Below are 15,159 nucleotides of genomic sequence, written 5' to 3'. Positions count from 1 at the left end.
GATAGCTAGTGAAAGAGCTGGGCCGGAGGCAGGGTGCAGCCAGGTCTCGGAGATGGCGATGAAGTCAAGCCCCTGAGTCTTGATGAGATCTGCAATGTCCAGGGCGTGGGCCGCTAGGGACCGTGCGTTCATCATGGCGGCCTTGATTGGGCCAGCGTTACTAGGCTTTGCCTTAATCAGACTGTTGTTGCCTGAGACGGCAAGGTTTTCTGATGGCCTTGGGGCATATGTGGGGTGAGGGTTTGTGGGGACGAGCTGGGCTTCATGGTTTGCAAAGATACGTTAGGGTACATAGGGTAACCCTTCTTGCCCATGATCTAGAGCCTAGTCTTAGATTTCTTAAGGCGGTAGTGCAAGGTTGATTAGGTGTAGGTTTTTTAGCGAAATGGTCGAGCCATAGGGCCGGTGCGTTAAGGTAGATATTAGGATGCTGGGGAGCGATGCTAGAGCAGGTGTCAGCAAGTCTGCAGGTAGGGGCCATAGTTGCAAAGTGCAGAGTGATGGCTGCCAGTGTGCTCAGGGGTGATAAATTAGGCGCGCAGGTGGATAGCCACAATGTGAAGAGAGCTTTTAGTAGTAGAGCTTTTAGTAGTAGGAGAAGGTTTGGGGCAGGTAAGCGTGGTAGCATGATACCAGAATTAGGTAGAGTAAGGCGCCAGACCAATGGGACAGTCACTGAAGTGGGTAGCGAGAGTGCAGTCGGCGAGGTCAATAGGCTCTATAGACTATGCAGTACAGAATGCATTGACGATGACAGTGAATGACAGTGAATGACAGGCACATTGGGTAGGACAAAGCAAAATGCAGCATAGCTAAATTCGAATTTCAACTACATCCAGGTAAAACAAAGCAAAATGCAGCATAGCTAAATTCGAATTTCAACCACATCCAGGTAAAACAAAGCAAAATGCAGCATTGCTAAATTCGAATTTCAACCACATCCAGGTAAAACAAAGCAAAATGCAGCATTGCTAAATTCGAATTTCAACCACATCCAGGTAAAACAAAGCAGAATGCAGCATGGCTAAATTCGAGTTTCAACCACACCCAGGTAAAACAATGCAAAATGCAGCATGGCAAAATGCGAAATTCAACCACATCCAGGTAAAACAAAGCAAGATACAGCTCGGTCTAAGTTGTTGTACTGGGTGGATGGGGTGAGGACTTCCAGCTTATCTTGCAACGTAGAGTGCAGCAGCTAGCGTCAAGTAACAGTAGCATTACACGGGTGGGGCACAATGGCTGGTAACAGGCAACACATAAGGCTAGGTACAGTGGTTGTTATGTGTGGGGCTAGGGCATATCAGGTCACCCCAGATCCCCTACCGCTGCAACCTTGGTTTCTACACATAGCGGTCTGGTATCGGTCTCCCCAACTCACAGGCTTCGCTGACTTCACTGGTGCTGCTTTGCTTTAGGAGCCAAGGACAGTACCACAGCGGCAAAAGATTCTCCCCACCTTGACTATCGATGCAGGAGAGCCCCAGTTACCTCCGACGCACAATGCAGGATTCTTCAGCTTTGATTCCAGGTCTTGTGTTTCCTATTCTCAAAGGCTCATGGAAGATGGTCTTTTTCGGTGAAAAGGTCAAGGGCACTTGCCTCCTAGCAATCCTCTTCGGTCTTGCCATCTTCCGCCTTGTATTAAACTGCCATCTTGGAACTGCTGCTTCCTTGTGTGCTTTGCCTTGCTCAGAGTGTGCTTTCATGCTCCGCCTTTTATCCATTTGGGGAAGTGTGATGGAAGTCAGGTGTGTTTAATGATCAGTAATTGCCTGACCCTGCCTGACCATTGTATTGGGCCACGTCAGGTATACTGCTCTTTTGTTAGACAGTTTTTTCTCACAATGAGCTGTCCGAGAGAAAGTGTTCGTATTGGAAAAGAAAGCTGGCCGGGGGTAATGAGTCCCTTATCCTGGTAGGATGTGGTAAAGGTGTTACAGGGAAGGGGATTCTGCATCACGCCGTTCTGTGTCCCACTTGCACTCCCTGAAGACCTCACATCCAGGTGATCCTCCTCACTGGTCCACTCCCATGGAACTGGATCCAAAAGTGATGGCTGTGTCCGGGCCACCTAGAAGACAGATCCCCGGGGACTAGCGGGTGAGACACAACCCACCAGATTGTTCCTGGGGACCTCCCCTATCAGTACACACCCCTGTCTTACTGAGAGGGTCCATAAATGTAATTCCTGGAAACCTGGGGCTCTTCTGCGCAGACAGGGGGGGAGATGAGGCGGGGCGAACGGGCCGTGGCATACTGTCAGGAAAACCCTATCTTATTGGCCGTTATGGCAGAGGTGGAAAAACTACTGTTTGACAAGAGGCGCTCCACTCCAAAGATGGTTCTTTACTGCCCTGATTCTTCGAACTGCAGGCAACATTATAGTAATCCACAAAGTTGGTGCCTGTGGCACTGTTGCCGGAATCTGAGTCCAGCACACTGCCAACACTGGATAAAACACATTTGCCTGGTAAAACCGATGCATCACTTCTACCTTGCAGGCATTGACGCTTTCTGATTGTTTCTTTTCTTCTTTCTTGATCTCATTGTTCGTCCCTATTCCATCCCGAAATTCGCTTATTGCTCCCTTTCTCTGTTCTTTGATTCGCCTCCGTTACTCCCACTGAGCTCTTAGCTTTGCTACACTTCAGCTGTTCCCTTCTTGAACATCGTGCCTGCTGCAGACTGCGGTTGGTCGCTTTCCAATTTCAGCACTGTGCTCTCAAGCTGAGAAGAGGGTTTTTTATTCCCCCAAGAGTGTTTCCATTGTCAGCATCCCAGAGTTTAACCAAGGTTCTGTTCATTCCAGATCCTCTAGTATTTTCTGGGCTGTGGGTACTTTCATCCATTTCTGTTTTCCGTACTGGTGGTCAGTACTTGCTTACTTGTATGATACTTTGTCAGAGTCCCCAACTCCCACTTCACCCTACCTTAAAGAGATGGACCAAGGATTGAGTGATCCCTGTGCAATACTATATGATTTTACAACTGTAAGTGGACAGTCCCAAGAGACTTCTTAATTTTTGGTTTTGTGGGGGTTGTTCAATTTCAGAAGAGTCTTAACCTGCTTTTTCTTGGCTGCAATTTCATGGCCTAGAAAATGTACTGCACCACTGTGCTTTCTAAGAGTAATAATTGTGCACCTACATTTCTTAATTGAGTCAACACGTGGCGGATCTCCACCAGTTGTACTTCCACAGTTTTTACTTTTTATTACCAGATTATATGCATAGGCCAAATGCCCTATTTCTACAAGATCAGACACAGCTTTATATATATTGAACTCCGGTCCTCTGGCAATATAACATACTAAAGTTTGTTTCTTAGCGTATTGTTGCCCCCAAGCGCAAAGGGAAGTTTATATTGGTGTTCATGGAGTACCGAGACAGTCCAATATCCATTATTCAAATCGAGGGCAGTATATACTTTAGAAACCCCCGGATCTGTGCAAGGCCCTGAACGATGTAAGGAAGAGGCAACCGTGACATGTGTAGCCTCTTATTCAATTCCCTCGAGTCTGTACATAGTCTCCGATGTCGACAGGTTTCAGTAACCCAGTGCTGGGTTATCAAAAGTACTGTGGATTGGTCGAATGATTCTATGGTATTCCAGTTTGATAATCTCTGGAAGTGATTCCATGGGCGCTAGAGGTGACCAGTACTGTCTAACAAATACTGGCACCATATTGGGGTCCGTAGGTATGATTGTATTACGAAGAAGCGTATGCCCACAATTGTAGAAAGCGACCGAAAACATTTTCTGGAAATCTTAAAAATAGCTGCGTAACGTTTGTTTTTGTTCTTCTGTCCCACAGGCATCAGCCACAATGATCTGTTCTTCAACCATCTGACAGAACCCTGGAAATATTCCTGGGGTAGCTATTTCTGATGTATCTTCTAATTGGGTGGCTATAAACTCGACGTATGAAGGGTCATGGGTACAGTACACATCACAGTAGGGATAGTATTACAGAAACAAACACCCCGCCAAAGTCCCTTTTCGAAATGGAAAATAAATCATGTAATGCTCCTTGCCAACCACTACATGTCAGCCTATTCTTTTATTTATTTAAGCATTCAGTTTAAAATACAAACTTACTTTTGCTTTAATTTATCCCTCCCCTGCATAAGCCAAGCACAACCATTCCATTCAGTTCGAATCATAATTTGATCTTTTGTTAATGGTCTTTTTCAGTTGTTGCTTGTTGTCCATTCATGTTGTGATCTTGGCTGTGCTTTGATCCTGGGTATAGTTAGTAGTCCTTCTTTTTTCACCCTTTTTGAGTCATTCATTCATTGGGTTTGTTTGTAATTTATCTAGCATTACTTGCAAAGAAGTGCCCAGGACTCTGATCGTTTTTGATTTAACTCTTCATATAGGTCTTCCCACCATAAGTCTGAATTAAGCCCACAAATCGGAGCTAGAGTGTTGAGCAGTATCTTTATTCTTTCTGTTTTTAATTCCTTACAAAACATGTTTAGGTGTTGATGTGACTCCTCTTCTTGTTCACACAATCGACATTTACTGTCAGTTATGATCCGATATCTCATTAGATTTTGTTTGGTTCTCATGATGTTCAGTCTGAACCGCATGATCATATCTCTGTGTTTTGGGTTCGCAGACTTTTTAAAAATGCTTTGGCATACATCCTGGGAAGCCAGTTAATTCAGATGAGGGAGTATGCAGCTTTGAGCTAGAGCGTATGGCTTCTGTCTCCGCCCAATCTATGGATAGAAGCAATGTTTTTATCTGTTTGGGATGGTCACATAAGTCTTTTGGAGCTACCCTCAAAGCTTTGAGGGTTTTTATACATTTTTCACTCCACAACAATATAGGCCAGAAAGCTGTTTTCTCATGTTGTGTCTTAAGGACACTATATTGTGGTGGACATGCGGATAGCTCAATCTTTCATTGGGTGGTTCGAGCTTTCCATATTATGTGTACATGTAATGAGTATAGACCCAATCCATGACGCGACATGCCCATTGGAAGTGATTTTGGTATTTTTAAGGTTCTCCTCCAAAATCTTCTCTCCAGTCTGTCCCATATTTCCCATGGTATACCCAGACAGTCGCACCGGTGTATACAATTACAGGCTCCACTTTTGCATTGTAAAAATGTATGAGTGGTTACATCGAAAAGTTTCTCATAACAATAAGTGCTTGTGCGATCATTTGGTCCATTTTCAGTTGGAGATGTTCAATCCAGGGCTTGTCCCCCTTGTCTGCGCTGATGATGGCTCCTAGATATTTTGTTGCTTTAGTTGTTGGAATTAAGTTATTTCCAAGACACCATTTGAATAGTTTTTAAATTTTCACTTGTGGATTTTTAATTATTAGAATTTCTGATTTTTCTGTGTTTATTTGTTGCTTATTTTCTTCCTCATAATTCTGAAGTGCATTTAGCTTTTGATGCAAGCCCAGTGGAGTAGTGTCTAGGAGGATCAAATCGTCTGCATAAAGGAGGTGTCCTATAGGGTGCCCTCCCATGCGTGGCGAACAAGATCTTTCTGCTTCAAGTTTATTTTTCATACCTAGTATAAAGAAGTTATACAGCACGGACGCCAGAGGACACCCTTGTTTCAACCCTTTTATAGTGAGTGTGTCCAACCGCACTTGTAATATGGTGTCAGCACGTAATGCTATGATGGCCTCTAGTAGGTCTTTTGGGCAGCCCTTTTGTCTAATTTGTTCCCATAAGAGGTTTCGGTCGACCCTTTTGAAAGCAGCGGCGATGTCAATGCACACTAAGAAAAGTCTTTGGTTTTCCTTTAGCGCTTTCATTGTTAGCAGATTAATGATTAGTACATTTAATCCACAATCTACTCTCTCCACGAAGCCAGCTTGTCTTTGATCGATGTTGATGTTCTTTTAATCATTTTAATAGTATTCCTGCGTATAATGGATCAGTAATTTTCCAGCATTGTTATATCACCTCGCTTGAAGATTGGTAATACTACCACTTTGTTCCATGATTCTGGTATTTTGCGATGGAAATTGATTCTGGAAAATAGATCAAAGCAGAAGCCTGTCCATAGTTCTGTGGCCTGTTTTAATAATATGATGGTAAGGCCATCTGGCCCAGGGGCTTGTGAGGAGCTTGATTTGTTGATGAAGGTTTTCATAAAATTTTTGTTGAATTCTATGGACCAGGGCTTGTTACTTTTAGGTTTTTTTGTTACCTGTTTTGTCGGCCTGCTTTGACCTTGCTTTTTTCAAAGTGGTCTACCCAAAGACTTTCTTGTATGGGGTTTAACAGAGCTGCTCCCTGAGCATTTGTTTTGTTGTTTATCAATGACCAGAAAAAGTTGGCTTTTTTATTAGTTATAGCCATTAGCATGCTTTCTGAGTCTCTTTGATATAGAAGAGCTCTGTGGGATTTAAACCAATTTCGATAGTGCTATTTTTTTTATAAGAGCGAGGCGCCCTGCTGATGGTATTCCAGTTGGTCCTTTGTAAGCTTTATTCAAATGGCATGTGTAGCCAGCCAGCTTTCTTGTATGCAAATAACATCTGTTTCTAGTAGTTCTTTGTCTATATTTTGAAACATATGTTTGAATCCCCTAGAGTTCCAGGTGGCCAGCCAAAGGTTTTTTGTCGCTGTAGTTTATTCGGTCTAGTTGGTTTGTGGTTGTCAATGCCGCTGCAAGCCAGTTCCATAATTTTACCTTGTCAACTCTTGTTTCTATTTGTCCTGTTTTTTTGTCCGTATTCTAGTATTTTACCCTGAAAAGTGCCTTTTATAACTATGCACAAAGCATCCAGGCCCTTCAGTAATGTTGGAGAGAATCTGATGGGTAGTGCATTAATATCCTCATTAACTTGCTTCTTTATTGTTAATGTTTTTTACCGTAGGTTTTCTTTTGTCACTGTGGTTTCTGATAAGTCATCTAGTTTTACACTGGTGCACGGTTTTAGGTCACTAGGATTTTAAGGTCGTCTGCAGCGGAAATTAGTAAGTTTACAATTACTTTTGTTGCTAAATGTAAGCAGACGTCCATTTCAGTTTCTTTGGGAAATTCAACTATTTTGATGTCTCTTGGCTCGACAACACGTAATAAAGGCACACTGTGTAAAAGCCGCATGAGGTTTGATCTATTCATGATCAGGCCATCAGTGGCTTTCAAGACACGGTGCAGCAACAGTTTGTGCAGAGTGTTTGTCCCATCCAAGGCATTTCCTCTTGCTTGTGGATGCTTTTGTTCCCTTCGATTTCATGAAGTGGTAGGCGACCGGTGCCTCTCTGTGCGTCTCGATCTGGTTAGTCTACCCTGTTTCGAGTAGCCGATCATGGTGTCTAATACTGTACGCTTTAAGTTGGCTTTCTTTGCTTTGGCTTCTAGTTGCGTTCTTTTTTCTTCCATAGTTTCAAAGTGGGAAAACCTTTCTTCCACGATTTCTAGATCTGACTGGATCTGAGGCCGTTATATTTGCTAAATTTGTTTAATTGCTCTCACTTTCAATGGAGCTATCGTCTTCGTACGTGGAAAGTTGCAACAATTTTTCTTTGTCTATCTATTGTCGCATTCTTTTGTAGATCCATCCTTTTTGCTTCTTTCTCTTCATCGTTTTGAGTTTTCACCGTGTCTCCTGTATAGTTCTTTTCATTAGATTGTGCCTGAGAACTTGGTGGATGTTGTTCTCCAATTGGTTTCAGATTTCGAATGAAGTTTCTAGTTCTTCCATTTGCCATTGGTTTGGATTTAGGCAAGTTTTTGGGCTTTTTGTTGTATCTGGCATTTTTTTTCTTGCACCCATCTCCCTGACCTTGATCTCTAGGTGCATATTTGGTTCAAATATAGGGAAGACTTCTTTTATTTCGTATTATGCTTTCATGTGAGTCCATTTGTCCTGCCTTATCTCGCCATAGACTTGTGGGATAGGATCTGATTGGTGAGTCATTGGAGCACATTTTATTGCACTTTGCTGCTCCATAATTACTATTGATGCTGGTGTTTCAGTTGGTTGAATGTTGTTTCCTGTTTGATGCGCATTGACCTGAACCATATTCAGTATTTCAGCACAAGGTGTATTTTGTATGCCTGCTATTTCTGATGTTGCTTGTTTTTCTTCCTTTGTGGTGGTAGTTCCAGAAGTTTGTGTTCTTAATATATTGATTATCGTTAAAGCAACTCGGAAAGGATTGTCGTCTCTCGCGTCTTCTATCTGATCGATAAAAGTTTTAAAGATGATGTTTTTGGATTCTTTCTCCCACACTCTCCTTTCTCTTGTTGCTTCAATGTAGGCTTTGATGTATATTCATTTTGATAGCATTATGGCCAGCAAGGTTGTTTGGTCTTTGAGAAAATACTGTAGAGGCCACTGCGGCTTGTAGATTGGCACATTGTTCTGTATATAATATGCCTTTTTGCTTTGTTTTTTGAGCGTGTCCTTCTTCACTCTTTTTCTGTAGCTCTTTTTTTTGTCTCAATGTATGTTTCTTTGATCTTGGTTTTTGTGGGTTTCTTCTATTGAATCCTGCGAGTCATTTGTTGAGGATGTGTCATTTAATTCCAATCTCTTGCCAATATTTCTTCTTTCTGGTCTTTTTTGCTTTTTGGGGATTCTTTGAGTTCGCCAAGGTCATATTCTAGCTGATGTGCTTGTTCTTGTGTTGCAGGTTTTGCCCTTTTCTCTCGGGCCATCAGAAGTGTAGATTTATTAACTTCTACTTCTGCAATTACACGTTTATCTCTTCTTGTTTGTGGGGTAGAAGTTCTGTTCCGTAGTTTTCTAGCCATTGTGCCCACTGCTGCATTTTCAGGATCAAGGTTCTTTATGGTGCTTTGATCTTCTTGTGGGACACTATCATTATTTATTTGTGCCGTCTCATTCAAGAGTTATTTTCTTTTTGCAGCATTAAGTCTGTTTTGTTAGGTTTGGTTTTATTTCTTGTGTGAGCAGCTGCGTGCTCTTTGGGCTCTTGGATGTCACTGTCTCAAGTGGGCATGCTAATATGTCACATCCACTCGAAGCTGTCAGTAGATCGTTATCCGCGATTTCCTGCCAAGAGTCTTTGTCTCTTTGTAGATCTTTAGAGGTTTTTTGTTTTGGCACAAATCGGTTCAGTGCCTGCATTGTGCTCTCCTTGAGTTTAAAGTGTCATCTGATTGATTTCGAGTCTGTCATGGATTTAGCTCACTGTTTTAACCTCATTCCACAGAACTTTTTTGTCCCTAAGAGGCGATGTTCAATGCGTTTCCGTCTGAGCTTGGTATTCTGTTTCGCACAGGACTTTTCAGGTTTGCGACGACTTGTGTGTTCACCTCCATGTCGTGCCTTAGCTTTTCTCCTGGCGTTTTGTTATTATGTACGTTTACTGAACTCTTTATTGTTTCCTTTGTTGAGTTCATTTGTTCAGGTTGTTGGGCCAGCTCAGGGTCTGTGAATACAGCTACAGCGTCCTCGTATGCTGGTGAGTCGACACTTTCCAAGTATGCATGCGTGTAATTTTAGGTGTGAGAAGTTTCCGTCCTTGTAAGGTAGGCAGAATACTTTGTTATTGACCTCTTCGGTCCCGTTACCAATGCCCTTCTCTTCCCCACCAACCCCCACAGCAGCGGGTCTCGCTCGCTGTCTCTGCTCCTGACCCTTGAATCTGTCTGCACATGCGTGAGAACTTCCGCGAGAGCTTCCGCAGGCGAGGGCTGTGCAGAAGCGGTGCTGCAAGCATCAGGACTTTTGGGGTAAGGTGGGGGGGTAGATTTACGCAGTGTCGCATACCTTGTACTTCATCTTGCTCTGCCGAGTTGTTTCTCACAATGGTGCTTTCTTTGCACCCTCCAAGTTCTGTCTAGGGACAGTCAGCCGCCTTTCATCACGCATGCTGAGCTGCTCTATGCCCGTATTAGCTCGTGTATCTCTGGTGCCAGTGTGTTTCTTTTGGCTCCGAGTTCTTTATTTATTTAACATTTATAAAGCGCTCACACAGCCCGCAGGCATCGAGGCGCTGTTACAGGAATTGTTTGTTTTTCTTAGTTGCGTAATTGTGTTTTTTTTGTCTTAGTTGCGTATTTATAACACGCTTAAACACCCAGAGGTTTCTAAGCGCGGACCCGGGGATCGAACCTGTTGTTGCTTCATGTTGTCTTGCTTCCAAGACGCGCACGCTGCCGCTGAGCTATCCTTCTTGGAGGGGGATGACCGCCAGCCAGCTCCATGTCACTTCTCGGCAAACACTCTGCCAACACTCTGCGGCGCAATGCATCGGGGGTGGAGGCTTTGTAGAGTGGGCCCCCCTCTGTTAGTGGAGCTAGAAAAAATACTCCAAATCACCAAAAGCAGCACAGGAAACGTGGAAAGCTGCTTCTCTGCTTCAACACTCCCACACTCTTACACACTCTGCCAACACTCCGCCTATGTCGGCCTATGCAAAGCATGTGAATATAAGCAGATAAAAGCACCAGAAGCATGATTACAGGTATGGAATGTTTGTCTTATGGCATCTACCTGGGCGATTTTATTCCTTAGTGTTGAGGTAGTTACTAGTGACCTTTTATTTTAAGTACTGTCCTGGCTTGAAGGGCGGAGGAGCTCAGTACAGGGTGTGGGTGGCCAGCCTTTGGGCTGGTGTCTTAATAGCGCAGTATTTGTGCGTTCATCAGGATTTGTCCTTGGACATGAATTGTTGAAGAAGCCGCAGTTGGAGATATTTGTGAAACATGGATTGAGTTCCAGCGGGTGGGTGCATGACAAGCGAAGGAATGTTTGTGGGTCCTCGCTTTGTGGACGAGTTGTAATTCGAGCCGGTCGCTCAATTTGCTATGCAAGGAGCATGTGTACACCAGCTATCTGGCGCCTAGCTGCCAGGTACGCAAGTGTGTGCACTACTTGAGACTGCTTTGTAGATGATCCATTCAGTCTTGAACGTGTTCTGGCCTGGAAAGTAAGCCAATGGAGTTGACTTAGGGCTGGTGTGATTTGGTGCAATTTCCACGCACCCGTAATATCGCGTGCTGCTGCCTAGTGAACTGCTTTTAGGATAGCCAGGTAAGTGGCTGGGAGCCCACTTTATTGTCCCTGGGCCTGCATTATGGCCAAGAAGTCCGGCGGCGGGATGAAGGGTGGATATTTGGAGCCAGGCCGTTCGGTTCTTCTTGGCTATGTGTTTCTGGAAGAACAGGCTGCTGTGAATGGTGAAGCCTAAGGATTTTGCTGAATCCAAGAGTTGCAGTTCAAATCCTTTGCAGCACGTAACATTGAGCCATTGTTGGATGAGTTGTTTAGTGAGGGGACCAATGAGGGCGAAATCGGTCTTGAGGGGTTAGGTTTGAGGCAGGCCATCGACATCCAGGACTGGATGATGGCTAGATAATCATGGAGACAACGGATGCCATGTGGGCTTTTTATTATCCTGAAAAACTGGCTATCTTCAATGTATTAGTGGATGGCTACATCGGGATCTTTGAGGGTGCCCAGAGGCTCCATGTATAGGTTAAAGAGGATTGCTGAGCGGATGGAGCCTTGGGGGTCCTCCACAGGGGTCTGAGAGTTGGTTATAATGCAACATGTTGATATGGACGGCCGGGTGTCTGCCCAAGAGGTAGGAGGTAAACTAATTCAGGACCGTGCCAATGAATCCAGTCATGTTGGCGAGGTGGGAGAGGAGATTGTGGTGGTCAGTGTCGAATGCAGCCGAGAGTTCAAGTAGGATGAGGTGACATGAGTCGCTCTTATCGATGATTTGGGGGGCATTGTCCACCACCTGCATGGTGGCTGTCTTTTTATTCTGATCACATCTCTATTGATTTTTCCATAGCAGACAAAATGAAAAAAAACAAAGGTACGTTGAGGCTTGATACAGCTGTCTCTCCAGGATAACATAAAAGCAGTCACATGATAAGACAGAGGATGTCAGCGGGTGATGGTATACCAATTTAACAGTCCAGTATTGAAACAACATCGACAATCGTACTCCCTCAGCTCTCTCCCCACCCATTTACCATATACCTTCAAAAACATTTGGGCATAGCCCCTTGCCCTTTACACCCTCCTCTCCAGGGACGAACATCAGTCCACTGCTGCAGTCCAGTGGCTCAGTCTCGGATGCTCTGCAGAGCCCCAAGATGCTGCAATCGATCTCTTGGGGAGCCCCATCGTAACTGCTAGAAATGTTTTGTGAACCTGATGTCCTCCCAAATCCCCAGCAGATCCAATTTCATGGGGGAAAGCAGGGGTGCAAGGTTTTACGTGTCTGCTTCCTTCTTTTTGTTGGGAGTATTTCTACTCCCTGTTTTTGGGAATATTTACCTATTTTTAGGGAGTAAAAGTGGCTGATACACCCCTTATCTGTAGGGTTGGTTGTCCCCCATTAAATCCTCCTCTCGCTTGACAGTTTTGAAATCTGCCTCGTCCTCTAGGTCTCTTCCCTCTACTTTGTGGCCAAAGGTTGTACCCACTCTCCATAGGATGCACTACATTGCTTTGCTGTGCTGACTGTATTTCTTGTGTGGCCACGCCTTCACCACTTGTCAATACTGCTCCTTCTATACCGAACATTGACAATTGTTTCTGAACTAACTTAGCTTCCTATTCTCAGCTTTCTTATTTTTCTCTTGCAACAGTCGACATTGATGTACAATAGTCAACTGTATTTCTATCGTGGCTTCGCTTCCATCCCTACTTGTTAATCTGCCGTTCCACTTGCTCGAGCAGTGCCTGACATAAAATATGATTAAAATAATGCCACTTTTTTATTCTACGGTTCTCTCGTCTGGAGACGCCCGCGTTCCTGAATCTCCTGAGAAAAAGCAACAGGATCTTGGTCCTCTCCCATTTTCCTAGTCATAATCGTCTGATGTGTCAGGATACTCTACGCTAAATCCTCACCATATGTCTGCCCTACAATTATTAAATCTGTCATGTTTCGTGCTGTTACACTCGCATAACCTGCTTGTCTCCAGATTTTGTCAGCCCTCACCCCTAGGATAGCTGCTAGTAGGCCTTTTACATCCCTCACTGCTAGTGTCATTCCCGTTTTCAATGTTTAACTCCTAAATCCATTTTCCTGCACCCGCAGTCAAACTTTCATTGTCCATTTGCAGTCACGGAATATATTGTGGTCGTCCTCCCCCTTTCTCTAATAATGGAAATTGTGTGCATCCTAGTCCAGAATAATATCCCCCTATACTTGGCGTCTTACATGTGGGGTTAGTCTCGTCTTCTTCCTGGTAGTGACCTTAACCTGTTTACATACGGCGGGGACATATCCCCTGCAATATGCGATCGTGCTGGTGGTCGTTCAGAATATGGTGTAGATTTTGGTGTTTTTTTCTTTTGGGTCTTCTAAGACTGACCATTTCACCCCTCTCTCTATGTCCGGATCTATCGGATAACCGCATGCGTGTTTGTCTTTATAAATCCCCAATCCTTTTCACTCTGCCTTCTGCCTCATGTTCATCAGCCAATGTCTGTATTCTCAATATCCCTTGCAGCTCCCTGCGGGACTGTTGTGATCCTCTCTCATCTTCCCATCGCTCTCATGCCTCAATCGGTATCCTACTTCTATTAACAAATATGATCTATTTCATCATCTTTTTGTCTCCTACTTCTCATTTCTTCTTCCCATCTCCCTATTCTCTTCTTTCTCTTGCCTTCTTTGCAACCTACCTTCATTCAATCTTTGGGCTTCTATTTCTTCACGTTCCTTCTGTGAGAAACCTGAAGGTGTCCCACCCGCTAGGCCCAGGCGGATCTGTCATCAAGGTTGCCAGGACACGGCCATGGCTTTTAGATCCAGCTCCTGGGGGTGGACTAGTGCGGGAGGATCACCTGAATGAGGGGAGTGGAAGTGGGACACCGGAGGGTGAGACACGGTATCCCCTTCCCAATAACACCTTTTCCCCAATCCTGCCAGCTAAGATACCTAGTATTCAACCCCACCCCCACGACCTTTTCCGACACAAACACTTTCTCATGGACAGTTCACCGTGAGCGACCACGGACTAACACCAGAGCCGTATACCCAACATGTCCCAACACCATGGACAGGCAAGGTCAGGCAATTACGGATTATTCCATCACATTTTCCCACACAGATAAAAGGCAGAGCACGGAAGCACGATCCGGGGCAAACCACACAAGGAAACGGTAGTTCCAAGATGACAGTTTAATACAAGGAGAAAGACGGCGAGATCAGAGAGAGTCGCAAGGAGGGAAGTACTTGTGACGTCTAAAGAGCATTATTTTCATGAGCCTTGGAAAGTAAGAAACCGAAGACTAGGAACTAAGGCTGATCAAACCTGCACAGTCGGTTGGAGGTACCCAGGGCTCTCGTGCGTCGATAAATAAGGCGGGGAGGAGCGATTGCCGCCGTGGTACTGTCCATGGTGCCTGCCACAAAACAGCGACAGAAAAGACAGCAGAGCCAGTGAGTCAGAGAGACTGATACCAAACTAGCTTGTGTTTTGAACCAAGTTTGCAAGCGGCAACATTGTACAAAGAACAGTGTGTGAGGTGTTTGCAAAGAGCAACGCAGATATAATTGGAAACTAAAAGGAATACAAGAAAAGATACCATACAGAGTGGTCTGGCGCCACGTGGGTGCTCATTGGAAAGTCTCTGTTAGGTATCCAACTGATGCTGAGTGTGAGAAAAAGGAATATTGAGATCAAAGTGGTCATGCAACAGGTCAAGCTAAACCCTGTGCACATTCGAAAATCTTTGATAGTTTGAAGTATGTCACAATTGGTCTGAGCCCGGCTGGGGCAGGATAATTGAGTGAAAGAAAGGGATCTGAGCCCAGCTGAGGGGGATCCAGGATGAACAAGAGTAACCCAAGAAAGAGTTATTCAAACTTTTGTTTTGAGAGTGATCTGAGCCAGGCTGAGAGGGATCCTGGATCAACACTGTGATCAAAGTGGAGCTAAGGGCCCTGCGGTTGATGACGATGCAGAACAGGTATGTTCTAGACCTGTTGACAGCCATGGGTGGAGGTGTTTGCCGAAAAATCGGGAGCGCACGTTGCACTTTCGCACCCTCTGCAGACGCGGACAATGGAACCCTGTCCCACGTAATAGCAGCCGTGCGTAACCTTGGCGAGCGGATGAAAGAGGAAGGAGGGGTGCAGCCCAGCACCTGGTTTGATATTTATTCGTGGGTTCCCTCCTGGCTTGGGACCCACCATCGTTTTTTGCTCTTGATTTTTTTGTGTGTGCCA

General features: G+C 44.6%; 1 protein-coding gene across 1 annotated transcript in view; it reads left to right on the top strand.

Annotated features, from left to right (window-relative positions):
- Positions 1-15,159, top strand: part of JMY (junction mediating and regulatory protein, p53 cofactor) — a 1,013,065-nt gene that overhangs the window by 87,197 nt on the left and 910,709 nt on the right. The gene's annotated exons all lie outside the window — the stretch shown is intronic.

This window comes from Ambystoma mexicanum, chromosome 6p (genome assembly GCF_040938575.1).
Source record: "Ambystoma mexicanum isolate Mex_15411 chromosome 6p, UKY_AmexF1_1, whole genome shotgun sequence".
In the NCBI taxonomy this organism is placed as follows: Eukaryota; Metazoa; Chordata; class Amphibia; order Caudata; family Ambystomatidae; genus Ambystoma; species Ambystoma mexicanum.
Note: the sequence above shows the minus strand (reverse complement) of the source record. Positions and strands in the feature narration are given on the sequence as shown.